Genomic DNA, 19,557 nt, shown 5'->3' on the forward strand with positions numbered 1-19,557 from the left:
CAACTAAATCATGTTTACAAAACTTTTCCTCAAACAATTTTTTCTCAATCAATGTATAAGGTGAGCACAAATCAGCATATATCTGAATATTCACTCTATCAAGGCTTATTTTGCATGTGGGATATTGTACTGTTTCTTCAACCTCCGCTTGCTCAATTTGAAAAATGTGTCTTTGCTTTCATCAGCTTTAGCATCTGACCTGTTTATCATATGTACCTTCTCACTAGCTGCTTTGCACACTAGCTGGGCATTTCAAATTGTTAGCTGGATGGTTATGATTCCTACATCTATAGCAGCAAATATTTTCCAATCTAGTGCGAGAAACATCCTTATTTCTTTCACTAATCTTACCTGGATCTCCCTAGACTAACCTACATTACCATCTACCTCAGGAAATTCCACTAACTCCTTGTACAGATAAGATGCCAGTTCAAGCTCCTGACAAATGCATACAAGGTCCTACACAACTGTGGGCCCACCTACTGTAACCATCGCCTGAACCAGACACCTCAGCTTCACATCACTTTATCTAATCCTCACCATGGAATGAGCTGCCCTTTCATCTATAGAACACCCAATCTCTTTCAGAGTTCTGACAGTGCCTGGATACCTGGCTATAGGGATAATTAACTGGACCCTGCCAGCACCTGGATACCCTCACAGATGAAAAGTTGGCTTCAAGTGAATGCTTTCTGCACTTGCACGGTTATGGTCACAGACCTGTGGCAAAGGCTAGGAGTTCACTAAAATGGGTTGGGGTAGTAAGATCTTCCCTTGCACTTTCCATGGTGTTTATTAGGAAATAAACTACTGGGGAGAATTTCTGGAATGCAGGTCTTTTACTTGCCGGATGGAACTTTGGTTGTTCTTACAGATCAGTTAACCAATAACACACATCACTGCGGTAGGGGTCTGTGGTGAGACTTAAGATGGAACTTAATGTGTGTGTGTGCATATATATATTCACTGAAAAAACCATAGGTTTAAGACATGTTATAGTTAGCGGAAATTTTACTGATAAAAAACCAATGAAATTCCCCCGTTATAGTTAGTGCAGGCAACTATAACTCACGCGACCGCAATCTTCTGCTGATGCTAATACTGTATTTAGACACTTATTTGCCCATGTCTTCTTCCATAAATTTTTAGCTATACATATATTACAAATATTTTTTTTTCATAAAGACACATATGTCATCAGCAGAAGATTGCGGTCGCGTGAGTTATAGCGCCGCGTGCCCACGTTACGCACCATGCGCACATGGAGGACATATTATGCGCTTCCTTGTGATAGGTAATCTGTTAAATTTAATTTGTAAGTGATGACAATATTATGCCATGCACAGAGAGTGTTTTTTTTTTTATTAAAATTTTTAGCGTAAGCGCACCGTACGCGTACGGTAAGCGTAATCGGCGAAATTTTCAAAAAATCAAAATTTACCGTTTTTGGCCTTGGGGGATCTTTGAGGACTCAACTAACATGGCTATGTGCATGGGCGCTGTCTAAACAGCCCCTTTATATGTTTTTTGCCTTTGTTTACAGCCCCCCCCTCAGAGTGCGAGAGAGAAAATGGCGGCCGCCGCTTCCTGGTTTCGACCGATTCGAATGTTTACTTAGATGTAACAGCTAATCAGAATCGCGCTCGCGCACGCCACCATACGCGTACGGATATATATATTGATTTAAAGGCTATTTTCTCAGAATCTACTGAACAGATTTACACCAAACCTACAAAAGGCACTTCCTTGACCTGAGGACTACCTCTCTGCCAAATTTCTAGTAATTCTGTTCAGCCGTTCGGGCTGTAGCCCTGTCTAAAGGTCCTATGGAAAAATGCATGGGAAAAATGCGTTTTGGGACCCCCCTTTTATCTCAGCCCCCGCTTGACGAATCCCCCCGAGACTTTCAGGGTAGGAGCGGAGCGTAGCGCCCCACCTATTTTGAGAAATTCGCGAGGATTCGTCGACCGGCGCCAAAGTTATTCAAAATAGAATGTTGCGGATTTCCTATGGAAACAGGGTCCTAACTATAACTACCTACTGGCGACCGTCCATAGGACCTTTAGACAGGGCTACAGCCCGAACGGCTGAACAGAATTACTAGAAATTTGGCAGAGAGGTAGTCCTCAGGTCAAGGAAGTGCCTTTTGCAGGTCTGGTGTAAATCTGTTCAGTATGTCCTGAGAAAATAGCATTTAAAAGCATATATATATGTGGGCGGAGCCTAACCACACATCTCATCCTGAGATCTGATTGGCTGTCAGCACTTCATCCATTTTAGGAATTGTGGTATGTTCTAAGGTGATTTCACCATGTGAAAAAGCCTTCTGCTGGGATATCATGATTGAGAGAAAAATATTTTCTCATGCTTTTCCCACAGAGTTTTGGAAGGGGATCTATAAGCTAAACTGAGAGCTTATTTTCTGTAAATTCACATTATCTTTCTCAGTCATGTGAGAATGAAGTCTGACATTCTCAGTAAAACATGTACATCCAACAAGGGCAGAGACTGTCAGTTGATTCCTTTGTGTTCTACTGCAGCTTCCCAGAGTGTTCCAAAGAACTACTAGAGCGCTAACCGTCCTACTTATGATAAACGTATGGCACACCTGAAGCCATCTTGCTTGGATTAAAGTGGTAACTCTTAAAACATTTAATTTAAAAAGGAACAAAATGAGGAGGTTCATTTTTCCATAAAAAGTATGATTAGTGCTGCAGAAAGAAAAATTAGGGCACATTTTGAGTGACTTCTCAAATCCTCTTCTATTTCATTAAAAAATTCTGACATGCAGACTGAAACATGCACTTTCAATACCAGCAGCAGTTTTCCCTGGTGAGCAGTAGCTTTACTACAGTGATCTAATGAGCAAAAAGAGTACTAACATTCTGATTTTATGGCAAATGTGTGACACATCTGAATGCCTTCTTGATGGAATCAAAGTAAAAAACTGAAAGTATTTCCTACTGAGGAGACTGCAGTAAATGAGGAAATTAGGAAACTTCATAACAAATAAGTCTCCCAAGATGGCCACCAGAGACAAAAGAGCCCAAATGTAGCCCAAATATCACCCAGATGTAGCCCAAGTATAGCCCAATGACAGAATGTCCAAGAATGTTCTTAAAAACAACTAGAGCGCTTACTGTCTTCATTATGACAAAAGTATGGCACACCTGAAGCCATCTTGATTGGAATAAACTGGTAACACTTAAAACATTTAATTTAAAAAGGAACACAATGAGGGGGTTCATTTTGCCATAGAAATTATGATTAATGCTGAAGAAAGAAAATGAGGGCACATTTTGAGTGACTTCTCAAATCCTCTTCTATTTCATTAAAACATTCTGACATGCAGACTGAAACATGCACTTTTAATACCAGGAGCAGACTTCCATGGTGAACAGTAGTTTTACTACAGTGATCTAATGAGCAACTAGAGTGCTAACATTCAGAATTTATGGCAAATGTGTGACATATCTGAATACCTTCATGATGGAATCAAAGTAAAAAACTGAAAGCATTTCCTACTGAGGAGACTGCAGTACATGAGGAAATTAGGAAACTTCATAACAAATAAATCTCCCAAGATGGCCACCGGAGACAAAAGAGCCCAAATGTAGCCCAAAATCACCCAGATATAGCCCAAATATAGCCCAATGACAGAAGTGTGCAAAACACTTATTATTTTGTGTTTTTGCAGTGTTATATAGTGCAGACTTGTCAGGTATTGGAGTGCTTTACATGAGCATTGGTTACATCACACAAGAACAAATTCATTTTGGTTGTAGACATGGGGAGACTAAGTGATTTGACCAGAATCACAGAATGTCGAGCTGAAGCAGAAACTTCAACCTGGTTCCCCAGTTGCAAAGTCTGCAGTTCTGGAAGTAACACCACATCCTCTCCCCTAAGTGCAACATTTAATCAAGTGGTCAACTGGATAAAAAAACATAAAGATAACAAATAATTTAAAAGTGCTTTGTCGCTATTTGAAAACTCAGAAAATATGTCCTTATTTCAGTCTTTTAGCCATAATTGTGATGCCAATAAGACCCTCTCATATATGTAATTTCTAAAGGAAATGCTCTAGGTATTACAGTTTTGATTACATCAAGATGATGTCAGGCGTTCTACACTTTTGTAATAAATATAGAATGTTAGCAATCTAGTTGTTCATTAGGATACTGTTGAGAGGCAGAGGCCAGGGGCACGGACTCTGAAAATTGAAGGCAGGTAGGTGGGTGCAAAGGCAACAATTTAACCACACTGAGCAGGCAGGAAGGGCCGTGGAAGCACAACAGACTATGGAGGGCAGTGGAAAGGGGGGCAGGGGCAACAAACCAACAATACAGGACTTGCAAGAGAGGCTGTTGGAGGGAAGATCTATTACGGGTCAAGGAAGCTAGGGGCGGTCCCCAGAGCCCCGGGAGCCACCACAGAACTGAGCAGGAGAGTGAGTCAGGGACAAAAGGGGCACCTTAATTTGAGCCGGGGTGCCTAGGAACGCTTGCTCCAAAAATGAAGAAAACAGACATATGAGACATGGAATTGGAGGCAGAATACAATGGCAGTTTAATGAGAAGATGCAACTTCAAAGAAACCGCAGAATAGAGACATAAAGTACAAAATACAGAATACAGATAATCATACAGCTGTCATGATATTCTCTGTATCTCAATTAATGTACTGACAGAGAGAGAGAGAAAACACATCTATAAATGCATCATGAGAAACAAGTTACATCCAGGAAAATGTTACCTAGGAACACTCACGTTTACTCTTAGAGCAAGCATTCCTGCAATTACAATACAAAATCTTTTAAATGCAAAAGTAAAGAGAACAATGGTTAAACATAACATGACATTTCATATAGGTAAAATAGAATAAGATACTTCAAGCAAAGCAGAGCAAGACATTTTAAGCAAAGGAAGACAAGAGCTCCCAGCTCTTGGGGAAAACCTGCACAGCCGGTTAACCTACATACAGACGGCGAGGTAGTCCGTCGATATCTGTGGGTGCTCCCTTTTAATATCATTTTGTGGGCTCCTTTGCATGCTACATATACCTACGTATGCTACCCAAAAGCTTCGTCTGCAGATTTTACCAGACATTTCGTCATTTACCCACTTAATGCTGACAATGGACTGGGTGAAAAGGTCAGTCTCTCAGGCCAATCGCTTATCGTAAGTTCCATAGAGCAAGCAGAAAATAATGGGTATTGTACGGGAATTCAATATATTCATGTATAAAATCTCCTCAGTTCTCCTAACTTGACGCTCTGCGGTTGCCACTTCCTTAAAAGCGGGAAACCTGCCCAGGAAGCAAGTACCAGTCCAGGATGCAGCCTACTGTATGTCGACAGCTTCAGGGGGATGTTGAACTTTGATACCGAGCACGGAGCACTCGGGTAGGGTGGGGGCTACTAGTTTGGAGCAGAAGGCCTCGCAGACCTGCCTTCAGACTGCTATACACTAAAATTGCAGAGCTATGGTCAATTTAACAAAGAGGCCTACATATTGAACAGAAGGGCCTACACAGGGGTTTTATGCTGGCTGAGTGGTAAGGATGTCTCAGGATAATTATATAGCAACACAGGACCCGCTGGTCAATTCAATTTATTTATTATGTTTTGGCTCTCAAAAGAGGGCCACATAGAAGTTTACAATGATAAAAGCAGAAGACAAGTACATATCAAGATTATGACATTTGAGAAACATATTTAAGTACAAAAATAACATACAATGACAGATCTACAGCAGGAAGCAATGTCAAACATCTCCAGAGGCATGTTAATAAATAGCTAAAAAACCTTTAAAAAAGTTAAAAATATAGAAACAGAACATTTCATTAGGAGGCCAATAAAGTGCTTGGAGAAAGCCGTTCAAAGTGGAAATGCCCAGACGGATACAAATAGGTTTTAACCATCTGAGGCGCAATATACGGAGCGCAGGGCAGGTCAATAAAACATGCATACAATCCTGGGTACTCAGTTTACATAAATTGCACATAGGAGAAGAACCGTACCATTTGGATAAAAGTAGATTTAAAGGTACTAGGTCGTAACGTAAAAGAAACCAGAATCTACGAATACCATGCGGCAAGTTCCATGTGACATAGGGTTGGGCCAACTTCATCACATAAGAATTAAGGAGAAGGTCTACATCCCTTTTTTCACAGATTAACTTCTTATCAGACTGAAAACATAGTTCCCACGAGGCCTGTTTTAATACGAGTTTTAACTGTAAGGGAGAATACAAAAACAAGGTGTTTTCATCTAATTTTAGAAGGGTTACGGCTTTTCTAAAATTCCTTACAAGTTGTGAAAACTCTTTGAAATTACCCAGTAATTCACTTCTGAGGAGAGCTCTCATCGTCCCTAGTTCAGCTCTAGCCAGGCAGGCCACCCATTTTACTAGGGCACATAGTCCCTGTACCCAACTGCTCCTGAGACCGAAATCGAGCCTACAAGCGGCCAAAGAGCACGCAGTATTCAGAGAAGATAGGGATCTTAAGAGTTTCCCCTCAATCTTATGGCAAAAGTCCCAATATTTCACCTCTATAAGTTCTATACCATACAGTATCGTTGCGGGGATTTTAGACCTGTACACCTCCAGTAAACACGAAAAGTGCCTTTTCCCCGTAGCCTGATAGAGGGAGTTTAAACCTTTGCCATGGGCGAGGGCTTTGCGTGAACTATGCTCAATTTAATACGGCCTACAAATGCGGCTGGCAGGGCAAGGACAAGGGTCTCATACTTCAGGTGTGGACAGAACGGGCCAGGGGCCCCCTGTGATACAAAATCTACCCTCCTTCAAGGCTGTGGCAATGTAATAGACCATTGTGGGCAGAAGGAAGAGGCAATGGTAGTACAACCATATATGCCAACAGACCCGATTCAGCCAGGAAATGTCCAATGTTTTTAAGCTCAAATGGGCTGTATTTGATCTGTCTCCTGTCTACAATATCCTCTTTTTCAATGTAACTCAAAGGGGAAAATCAATACCCCAGTTTTTTTTCAAAATCTCCCTCTTACCAAGTTCAAAATGTTCGCAAGTATGGTACATTGGATCATGGAAGGAAATGGGATAGGGACATGGACTTGGATAACAGAGGACAGGAGGGACATGGAGAGGTGCACCAAACTAACCCTGCAGGGCAGGCATCAGGGTTTGCAGCAGCATAATACACCACACAGGGCATGCAGGACGGGAGTGCAGCACAACAATCCATAGAAAGCAAGAGGGAGGGGACAGGACCATGCACATGGACAACAGAGAACAGAGGGGCAAGAGGCAATGGTAGCTATCTGACCATAATGGACAGACAGGAGAGAAAGCTGCAGCATAACAGACCATAAAGGGCAGGAGGGACGGATCAGGGGCATTACAATGGAACAGACAAGCCAGGAGGGAGGGAGTAGGGGTCTGCACATGTAAACAGAGGGCTGGGGGCAAGGGGGCAGGGCAGGAGCAGCAAGATAGCCATGGAGGTCAGGCAGGATGGGCACTAGAAGCAAGACACACCATGAAGAGCAACAGTGAGACTGTGATGGCATACACACAGACCATGGAGGGAAGGTGGGAGTGGGTCAGGGGCAGCTAACTGACCACACAGGGAAGGTGGAGCGGCCATGGCAGCATAGAAGACCATGCATGGCAAGTGGGAGGGTTAGTGGCAGCACAATGGCTATGATGGGCAAGAAGGAGGGTGCAGGGGCATGCACTAAGGACGATGGAGGATAGAAGGGAGGGTCAGGACCTGTGCACAGACAAGAAAGTTCAGGGGAAGGGGCCTCACAACAGACCACACGGGGCAGGCAGGAGGAGCAGTTGCAGCACAACAGACCAGGGAGGGCAGAAGGGTGTGGCAGTACAATGGACCATGTAGGACAGGAGGAAGAGGATAGGGGCATGGCATGTGGACAGGCAGGGTGGAGGTGGCAGGGACAGGTTACAGTCATCTGACAATGCTAGGCAGGTGGGAGGGGAGTGGCAGCTCAACAGAACACTCAGAGTAGATAGGAGTGGCAGGTCCATGGGACATGGTGGGCAAAAAGGATGGAGCAGGGGCATGCACAAAGACATCGGAGGGCAGGGGGAAGGAGAATAGGGGCAGCAGGCTAAGCACAGAGTTTAAGCAGGAGGTCAATATGGGGCATAGAATTGGGCAATGGAGGGCAGGAGGAGTGGACTGGTACATCATACTAAATTGAGGGCAGTGGCAGCACATCAGACCATGCATGGCAGGAGGGAGGAGGCTAGTCCATGGATTCACACAACAGAGGATAGGGAGGAGGGGGATGGGGCAGCAAGCTAACTGTTCAGAGAAGGCGGGTATTAGGAACTTTATTGTTTTTAAAACATTGTGTCTGTGCGAACTACTTAAAATATGAACAAGTATGCAGCATAATCTCACTTTTATTCAGGAAGAAGAGGACGTTTGTGACTGTGACTCCGGGCTCACTTGGCAGAAACACCCCCTGACCCTCCACCCCCTATCGCAAAATGTAATGCCCGTGAAAAGGGTAGGTGAACACAGTGTTATATAGAACATAGTCCTGAGAGCACGATTGAAAATGAAAACTAGATATAGTGTATGGTATAAACTATGCACCAAAAAGTGTGATATAAGATGAACCAGGCGTGAAATATAATATGCAATACATTGTGCGCAATGACAGATTCATTGGAGAGCGCGAGATAGCACAGGCACTAGCGCGTGCTATGCGATATGCGCCTTGGAGTGTAATATGCACAGGGCAGTGTTGTGTAACCTAACTAGTCTCTAAAGTTGTAATATAAAATATGTGCTGGGGAGTGTAACGTTGCATATGCACTGTGACAAAGATATGGATCCCAGATTGTAATATGTATGGCATAGCACTGTGTGTTATAACATAGGCATCGAGGAAGGCACGTTAGATGGGGCAATATAACCCGTGCGAAGACAAGTGTGGCATGACATATTCACGGGGTGGTGTTACAGTGCACATGGGCTAGAGAGTTTCATAGCATATGCACTAGCTAGTGGAATACAACACAGAGGTGTGTGGCACTCGGCAGGCAATGGTGGGTGTAACACAGCATTGGGCTCTGTCAGGAGCGCGCTGTGACTCTCAAGTGATGTTCGTCCCCTTTCCAGAGAGTAAAATAAAAAGTATTACACATCCGGCAGTGGATGTGTGTTTTATTAACCGTGAGGGGGGTTTCTTGCATAGTTTTGGTCGAATTTTTGTCGAATCCCCTTTGAATGGCTTGGTGTGCATGTGTATTAAATGTGCCCGTCAATAGCTACCCATGTTTGTATAAATAAACGACAAGGGTGTCTACCGGGATTAGGCACGGTAGGGCATCAGACATGTCAGAGCTTCACTAGTGGTGTAAATACATTCCACGTGGATTCATTGCATGCATAGTCGCCTTTTAATGAATATCACGCAAATCGTCATGGTGATAGGTACGTACGGTTTGTCCAGCATGTCCTAGGTGTGTCTATAAATATATATTTTTTTAAAATAATAAAAAACAGTGGCCGGCCCTGGGGATTGGGGTCAAAAAAATATAATTAGGAGACAGGCCCTGGGGGATGGGGTCATCAGGGCCAATAAATTAGAATAAGAAGGGGAACCACACAGCCCCCCTTCTTAAAAAATTAAAATAAATAAAAGACTGGCATTGTGCCGGAGGCCATGCCCCCTCCGTGCAGCACTCTGCAAACGCGCCCCCAATAGGCATCTCCAGTATGCACCAGGGAGCTGCGCTGCAGACAGGTGTTCTGAGGCCAAGCCCCTTTTTACACCTCTCTGCAACGCAGCTCTGTGGCGCTTACTGGAGGTACCTAGTGGTCTAGTGTGACCCTAGGGACCCTTAGGATTCAAGGGGACTTAATCTCTCAACTTAGAACAGCCACAGGGCGCGTTTACACAGTGGTGAAGGGAGGGGACGGGGCCTGAGGTGACGTGTGCAAACACGCACTATGGCACGTTTTAAATTGGGGATATAATTTCCCTTCAATACTGAGGGCCCCTGGGGGCTAACTAGCCCACCAAGTGCTTCCAGTAAGCGCCACTGAGCTGCATTGCAGAGAGGTGGTCCAGGCCGTGCCACTTTTTACACCTCTCTGCAACGCAGCTCTGTGGCACTTACTGGAGGTACCTAGTGGGCTAGTTGGACCCTAGGGACCCTCAGGATTCAAATGAACTTAATCTCCCAACTAAAAACGGACACAGGGCGTGTTTACACAGTGATGAAGGGAGGGGACGGGGCCTGAGTTAACGTGTGCAAAAACGCCTTGTGGCCTGTTTTAAGAGGTAGTTTTAATCCCCATGCCCTATTATATACTAGGGGCTTACAGAGGAGGTCAGGCTAATCACAGGGGGACCCCAACGCATAATTTTCCCTAGTGTATGTAGGTGTTTTCACTGTATTCTAAGTGTCTTTTAACATAGCACTGGCTCTAGGACTGGTTAGTCAGACTCAGTTACCACCAGTATCCATCTGAAAAAGTTGAGGGTACAGGATGATTTTGCAACAAGGCTTCTTTCTGCTCTTCTTTTTGTTCTTTCTGCACGTTATCCTTCTTCCTGCACTTATCTTCGTATTTGAGGACTTCTGTTGCTTCTTTCTGCACTTCTTTTGTTTCTTTCTGTGCATTTTTTCTTCTTTCTTCAAATGTCCTATCTCTGTAGGCATAGTTAGAAATTAGCATTTAAAAAACCTTTGAAATTCACAGAAAAAACCATAGGTTTCAGGCACGTTATAGTTAGGAATTAGCATTTAAAAAACCTCAGAAATTCACTGAAAAAAACATAGGTTTCAGGGGTGTTATAGTTAGCTGGACTTTTCACTTGTACAAAACCATTGAAATTCCCCCGTTATAGTTAGTTCAGCTAACTATAACTCGCGCGCCCGCAATGCACTGCTGATGACGTCACATATTACATCACTCATGACATGGTCAGTGACATCACTCATGACATCACTGATGACATCTCAAATGACATCACTGATGACATCACTGATGACATCATCCTTGTGATAGAGTGGCAGACCTCCTCTCACCCTAATATAACCTTTGATACACACATTCAAAAATAGAGACTAAAATTTTCAAAACAATGGACATACCAATACCAGTTACAACAACCTCTTCAGCAATTCTAAGATCCACATACACATCCACTCATTCACCAACAGTCCTATACAGTCACTCATACATGTACTCACTCATCTTATGTACTCATACACCTATACATCCTGTTACACAATGCCACTCATCCATAGAGTTACTCACACACATAGTCACTCATGCTAATAAAGAATCAAACATACATTTACTTGCATATACAGTTATACACACACCACCAAACTTACTTCTACGGAAACTTACACATACTTAGTCTTTTAAACAATCACTTATAGAAACACATACTTATTCATACAGGAACTCTTTCAATCTCTCACTCTCACATATACTCACATATATACACCAATAGTCACATATACTAGTTTAAAACATATGTAGTTACTCATAAAGACACTATTGAGACAGTCATTCACTCACTAACACACCCATACACACACACTCATCCACCCATACAGTCCTGCACACATGCTGTGTTCAACACATACAAACAGTGAGTCACTCATTCATGCACCTATGCACTACGTAATACCCCCCACCGAACCATGCAGACACTCAGACTGATACTCAAAAAACCAACTAATAACCTATATAGACACCCATGTAGCTACTCACCAACCCATGCAGCCACTTACACACAAAGTGAGAGACTGATACAGATATTTACATATTTAAACATTACTCACTAAGCCATGTATTCACTATGATACACTTAATCAGTCAGTTACACAATCAATTTTTCAAAAACAAATCATCCATTTAGACACTTATATACCCATTTATTCTTCCATCGACCTTGAGATATACATATATAAAACATATTTAATTTTCAGAAAAACACACATTCACTGGATGATGTCATCAGTGATGTCATTTGAGATGTCATCAGTGATGTCATGAGTGATGTCACTGACCATGTCATGAGTGATGTAATATGTGACGTCATCAGCAGTGCATTGCGGGCGCGCGAGTTATAGTTAGCTGAACTAACTATAACGGGGGAATTTCAATGGTTTTGTACAAGTGAAAAGTCCAGCTAACTATAACACCCCTGAAACCTATGTTTTTTTCAGTGAATATATATATATATATATATAAAACTGCTCACTTATCCACATCAGACAGAGCACTCACGGGCGGGTGCCGGTTTGTGGTAGGGGACACCCGCTATGCATTTTGAGGTTCTGTAGCGATCCGAACCCGTGTATTCGGTATCGTAGTACTGACACGATTTTAGTACCAATGAACCGTAAATGATCCATTATATGCATGACAGTGTTTTCGCTGCGCAACTAGCATGAATTCACTGAGAAATAGGACATTCTGTTGTTAAGTCATGGCATCCATTTTAGTTACGGCATCCATTTTGTTTCTTGCCCTCACATAGTCAATGAACGGGCGATGACCCCGGCAGAATCACCTTGTTAAGGATACGTAAGCTCGAGCCCCGAGAAAGGCTGACGCTGCATGACTAGGCAAAATCAAGCTGCCTCCCTTGCCTGAGGCCAGTCCTGCTATACTGGTTCTCGTGTCCATTGTCCTGACTGAAAGGCCGAAGACGGTAGCCATGCCCGTTTATGATCCATAAACACCTCTTATCCTACTTTTCAATCCTTTACACCTGGCTCTGCTCCTCTCCTTCTGGGCTTTTACAATGGGGAGGTTACGATTTTTATGATGGGGAGGATCGGGCAAAGAATGGAAAACTGACAAGGGGACCTGATCGAATACCGAAAACCTACGATTAGTTATTGTTTGATGTCTATTTACTGTTTGTTTGGGATACCGGGTTGGGCATGAGAAATATTCGTGTAATGTTGCCTAAAGACATTTTTCGTGTATTTAAGGAACAACCCACTTAATGCAATTTGAACAGTCTCGTAGATTCTGCCTCTGTGTGGTTCCTATGACTTCTGTGTCCCTGCAGTGAATAAATCTTGGTCTCTGACGCCACCATCGAGAAACCCGCGTCTCTGTTTATTTGTGCACCGAGACAGGAAGGAACTCAGGGGTCTTCGGGTGTTGTTTCCCTGACACCTCTGGACTCTTAAAAGTCCAGAACCTCAAATTGGCGCCCAACGTGGGGCGACGTCATCCGGTACCGGTCCAAAGCCTGAAAAGTTCGAGGAGTTTCGTGTGAAGATTCCGGAGGGAGGTACCCCGCTTCATCGAATCCTGCATGTCGTAAAAGTGGCCCGACGATCTCTTCCACGAGGGTTCCCGTTCCCAGACGGCTACAGAGGACCGCTGCCTTGACTGTCGCCCTGTCTTGGACCCGAGGTGCAGACCTTAGTACGGCGAGACGTAGACGGGTTCTCCTTGGTGACGTCTTCCACATTTCAGTTAAGTATTAAGTGGGTTGCGCTCAGTTTGGTCGTTCTTTGTTGCTCTGGTTTAATTCGTAGATTATCATTATTTGCTCTTGTTTAGATAATCTTTGTTTTGGTATTGGTTCATTTTGGTAGGCCTAAGTTCTCTGCGCATTTTGGTTGGAATTTGTCTTTGTTTGACATGACTAACAGTAGTAATTGTTTCCTGTCCTGGTTACGTTGCAACGGGGATTCCCGGTTGGAGGATTCGTGTTCGGTTCCTCCGATTGGAACTCCTACATATGAGCTCTACTGTAAACACGGTGTAGGTCCTATTGCGTATAATGAAGTATGGATCTGTTATACCAGAAAAGATGGTGTCCTTAGTTGGCCACCGCATGGTAGCTTCGAAAGCGAAATTCTAGACAATCTAGAAATGAAGTTGTTTAAAAGAAAAGCCCGGCCGGCAATGTTTGATTCTTTTCGCGTATGGCGTAAAGAAGCCAAACAGAGAGAAATTAGGAAGACGAAGAAAGAACAGAAAGAGAAAGGGTTGACTTTAATGGAGTCTGCTAGGCAGCTGTATGTCAACGAGACTGAGAAAGCAATGGAGATGGCGAATAGAAAATATAATTTGGCAATTGATAAATGTTACCCTGTATTGCCATCTTGTCCTACTAAGCCGATAGAGGACCATGAAAAGGATCCTCTGTTGTCTTACCTGTTGAATTCACCTCCACCGTATGCACAGGGTATTACAGTACCACAGTTACTACCTGTTGTACAGCCAGCTGCTGGTCAGCCTGGAATAGTTGCTCCACTTCCTTTGATTCCAGCTCCTGTCCTTCCCGTGGTTAATGTTCCTTCGGCACCCCCTCTTCCTGGGTCGCCTGTTCCGCCTTTGCCTGTCGTTTCGCAAACTGCTTTACCTACTACTCCCACCCTTACTATTTCATCTGCTCCAGCTGCCCTGTCCCCGAACCCTGTGGACATTCTAACTCCGCTTTCCGTTCGTCGGAAAATAACCGACTCTGTAACTAATATCTTAACTCCTCTCTACAGGTCTTTAATTGGGACCCCCGTTTCTGACTCTATACAGAGACGTAGCCAGCTTCCTGGTCCCCAGGAACGAGAAATGTTAGATTCGACAGCTCTTAGGTGGATGTCGAAAGCTGCGAAGTATGATGCACGAAGAGTGTTAGATACCTTTATGCAATGGAATGAACCAACTCAACGTTACGTTTTTGACGTGATGTGTTCTCTTGTGCGTGAGGAATGGGAAGATGATGACTTAGTTTCCGTCCCCTCTGATCTGATAAATGTTCAGCAGAAATTTGCCGCAGGAATGGTGATAGGTTCAGAAGTAAGGGAAGCGATAGAACTGATTTTAGCTTATAGGGATGATTTCCCTCTTCGAGCGCCAAGAGACCCTGATGGTTCACCGATTACTAGGAAAAGACGAGGTCAATATCCGATGAGGGAAGTTCCACCGATATGGCATGATGCAGTTCAAGCTGATGCGGCTCAGGGTATTTTTGCTGCTCCGGCATAATTCCAGAGAGTGTGGATACACATCCCTTGGAAGCGGGCCGAAGTATTAGCAGTAAAACAAGCGCTGCCGGACCCACGTAAAAACCCTGCTGGTTATTATAAAGAGTTAACACAGACAGTTCAAGCGTGTGTCATGAATTTGGCAGACATTGAAATGCTATTTGGCAATGTAGTGCCACAGCCTATATGGGCCAAGATTCGGCAAGAGAACCACCCGGTCGCCCTAAGAGGTGATTGGCCAGCTATTGTAGCAGCAGATGCGCAACAAGTTGGCGGTGCTAAACCTGAACCTCTGATTGCTGCCTTACCTGGCAGAATAATTAATCTGATGAAAACGCTGATGCCAGCGTTACGAGTTAATTGGGATAAACTATCGGCATGCAAGCAAAAGAAGGACGAAAGCGTCTCTGACTTTTTCACTAGATTTGAAGAGACCTTCGTAGACCACAGTGGGCAAGATATGAGTACTGAGGGAGGCCAGAGGTTGTTTGTCGACAAGTTCGTGTTTAATTTACTACCTGAGCTTAGTAACAAGTTAAAGGATTCTGAAAGTGCATGGGCAGTGTCGACGACAGCACAGATACTTGCAACTGCTCAGTATTACGAGAATAGAGAGAAAGAAGAGAAGGAAAAGTCAGAAAAGAAGACAAAAGATTTAAAGACTAAAGTACTATTGCAACAGGCGTATCCGCTTTGCTCGAATCAGTCAGATTCACAGCAGCGACCCCAGTTTCAGCAACAGCCACAATTCCAGCAAGGGACGTCCCAAAGATTTAATTATGGTTTTTCCCGACAACAGTTAGCATGGAATCAGTGTGCCTATTGTAAAAAGGAGGGTCATTATAAGAATGAGTGTCCGGTACTGCACGCACAGACTAGTGGTGTCCCAGCTCAGAGAGGTAATGTTGGGTTTATGCAAGCTCCTAGAGGTAGAGGACGTGGTACAATGACACCACAGGCCGATCGCCCATCAAATTATTTCGATCAGCGAAATGTACAACCTGCGCAACTAGGTAGATCTCCACAGTATCATGTTGAAGATTACTATGATCATAATGAAGAGATTCAGAGAAGCGAGTACTAGGACAGCCACAGGCAAAGAGAGGGAGTAGTATCAGTTCCAGTTGATCAGAGTGGACCTTATGTCGCAGTAGTTACATCAGGCGTGGTCGAACCGTTTCTGTTGGATACTGGTGCGGCAAAAAGTTCAATTATGCATGCGAAACTCCCTGGCGCACCTTTGTCTGGCTTAACGAACACTTCAGTATGTTTCTCAGGCGCCCCTGTTCACAATCCTGTTTCTAGTCCTTTATCAATTTCTGTTGGGCCATGCGAACTAGAAGCACCCCTTATCCTAACAACCGGTTGCAATGAGAATCTGCTTGGTTTAGATCTGTTGAAATGCCTGCATGCGACACTGTACTGTTCTCCTTCAGGAGTACAGCTCACATTAGGCAAAAGAGTCATCTCTCCAATGTATATGTCGATGGATAAGCTCCCACCGGAGCTGCGTTCTCTCCCTGATACTCTTTGGGCGACTGGTCCTAACGATGTAGGCCTCTTGGAAATTCCCCCTTATGTGGTAAGTCTGAAAGCGAATGTTAGATTCCCACGAATCCCACAGTATCGGATTTCGAATGAAGGTGAACGTGCACTCTTGCAGATTGTGAAAGACTTAATACAGAAAGATGTGATAGAGGAAACTAGAGGAAATGTCTGCAATAGTCCTGTTCTGCCGATTTTAAAACGCACTGACCCGTCTAAACCTCCAATCTACAGATTTGTGATTGACCTCAGAGAAGTTAACAAAATAGTGATTCCGCAGTTTCCTGTGGTACCAGATATCACTGCATTATTGACGTTGATTCCTGCCTCAGCCTCATGGTTTACAGTGATCGACTTGAAGAATGCCTTCTTCAGCATTCCGATAGCCGAGGAAAGTAGAGACATTTTTGGTTTCTCCTTAGGAGGTCGCAGTTTCAGATTCAAACGCGCTCCACAAGGTTATTGTGAGAGCCCCTCAATTTACAGCCAAGCATTGAAGAGTCAATTAGATGCTCTTGTACTTCCTCCTGGTGTTGCTCTGATCCAATATGTAGATGATCTTTTACTGGCCGCCGATGACAAGGAAACTTGCAAAATAGCTACAATTTCTTTATTACGTCATTTGTCAGACTTACATCTCAAGGTTTCACCTTCTAAACTGCAATATTGTTGCCAAGAAGTGACCTACTTAGGTCATCTTTTGTCAAAGGAGGGAAGAAGGTTGACCCCAGAGAGAATCAAAGCAATTTCGCAGATGACTATACCAAGCACACAGAGAGAAGTACGTGCGTTTTTGGGTATTACGTCATACTGCAGGCAATGGATCCCAAATTTTTCTCTCATGGCAAAACCATTGGTGGCCCTGACTGGAAAAGGTGTTCCGAGCCCTTTGCCATGGCCTGATGAATGTCAACAGAGCTTCTCAGACTTACGTGATGCGCTGTGTTCAGCTCCTGTGTTGGGTACTCCTGACTACAGTAAGCCGTTTACTTTATATGTCCATGAAAGAGAAGGTTGTGCGTTGAGTGTATTAACGCAACAATTTGGTGACAAACAGCGGCCTTGTGCATATTTCTCATCCACATTAGACCCGGTAGCCAGAGCATTGCCAAGTTGTTTGAGAGCTACAGCAGCAGCTGCAGTGTCTATTCGACAGTCTGCTAGATTAGTCATGAACAACATGTTAGTAGTCATGGTTCCACATGCTGTGGATACACTCATGAATCGAACAAAAACTCAGCACCTCACCAGTGCTAGACTATCAGGCTATGAGCTGACGCTTTTGGCAAGTCACATTCAGATCAAGCGATGCAACATATTGAATCCAGCAACGCTGTTGCCGACTACTCAGGAGTCGAGTGATTCAGAGCCCCATGATTGTTGTTTCAGAACTGAGGAAGAGACAAAAGGTAGGATTGATTTAAAAGATACTCCGTTACTAGATCCAGATGGCACTTTGTATGTCGATGGATCGTGTTTCAAACTACAGAATGGTGATGTGACGGCCGCGTATGCAGTTACGACTTTGAGTACGATTGTTGAGACCGCAAGAGTAAGTCAGAATTCTGCTCAAGCTGCAGAATTAATTGCATTAACAAGAGCGTGTGTTTTAGCTGAGGGAAAGAGACTGAATGTGTTTACTGATAGCCAGTACGCCTTCGGCGTAGCACATAGCTTTGGACGTCTGTGGAAAGAAAGAGGTTTTCTCACGTCCCATGGGACTAAGATCCAACATGGACAGTTAGTCAGCGATCTATTGGAATCTCTGACCCTACCGAATGAAGTTGCGATTGTGAAGTGCAGTGCACATCGAAAGATTACGGATGATGTTGGCCGTGGGAATGCGTTCGCTGATGAGGTCACCAAAGAAACGGCCAAGAACATGACGAGCCGAATGTACGTTGCAACGTCTGCAAGATGGATTGCTGAATCAGGGATTTGTGAGAATACGATTGAAAGTGTAAAGGCAATCCAGAATGAAGCAACTGAAAATGAGAAGAATGAATGGAAGGAGAAAATGGGTAAAATGGATTCAAGTGGATGTTGGGTTGATTTGTCTGAACAGCAGCGTTGGATGTTACCTGATGCGTATGTGCTCGCAGTAGTCACGATGGCGCATGGAGCGGCGCACATCAGTTCGAAAGGGATCTGTAAAATGTTAGCTCCAGTATGGAAGAATGATGGAATTACTAAGTGTGCGGAAAGAGTGGTGAAAAACTGCATGATATGCCTGATGCATAATCCTGGCAAGGGAACCCCAACCCCAACTGGTCATTTTGCTCCCCCTTCTTGTCCCTTTGAAGTGATTCAGTTGGATTTTATCCACATGGACAGGTGTAACAATCTTAAATATGTCCTAGTGGTAGTCTGTGCCTTTTCAAGATGGATTGAGGCATATCCATTAAAGGATAACACTGCTATGTCCACTGCCAAAATCCTCCTCAAAGAACACTTCCCCAGGTATGGTATGCCACGGATTGTTTGGTCGGACAATGGAAGCGAGTTTGTAGGGAAAGTCATGAAGAGTGTGTGTACGGGTCTGGGTATCACCCAGAAATTCCACAGTGCGAATCACCCACAGTCAGCAGGTTTGGTTGAAGGGTACAATGGTACCCTGAAGCTGAAACTTGCTAAAATTCAAGCTTCCACTGGTCTATCTTGGCCAGATGCACTGCCTTTAGCTCTACTGTCCACCAGAGCGACTGTACACTCTCGAGTAGGGCTTAGCCCATATGAGATTGTGTTCGGTCATCCTGCTAATGTTTGGGGAGTCCCTAGGCCAAAGGAATTCAAACAGATCGAATATCCAATGTTGATTGATTATCTTTATGACCTGACTGCTAAACTAAGCCTTATTCATCAACAGGTATTCGAATCCTTGCCTAAACTGCCAGAGAGTCCAGGCCACACGCTGAAACCAGGAGACCAAGTGGTGGTACGGAATTTTGAACAAACCCGGAACCTCCAGCCAAGATTTGAGGGCCCGTTCCAGGTGCTCCTAACAACGAGAACT

The sequence above is a fragment of the Triturus cristatus genome, chromosome 5_2, assembly GCF_964204655.1.
Source record: "Triturus cristatus chromosome 5_2, aTriCri1.1, whole genome shotgun sequence".
In the NCBI taxonomy this organism is placed as follows: Eukaryota; Metazoa; Chordata; class Amphibia; order Caudata; family Salamandridae; genus Triturus; species Triturus cristatus.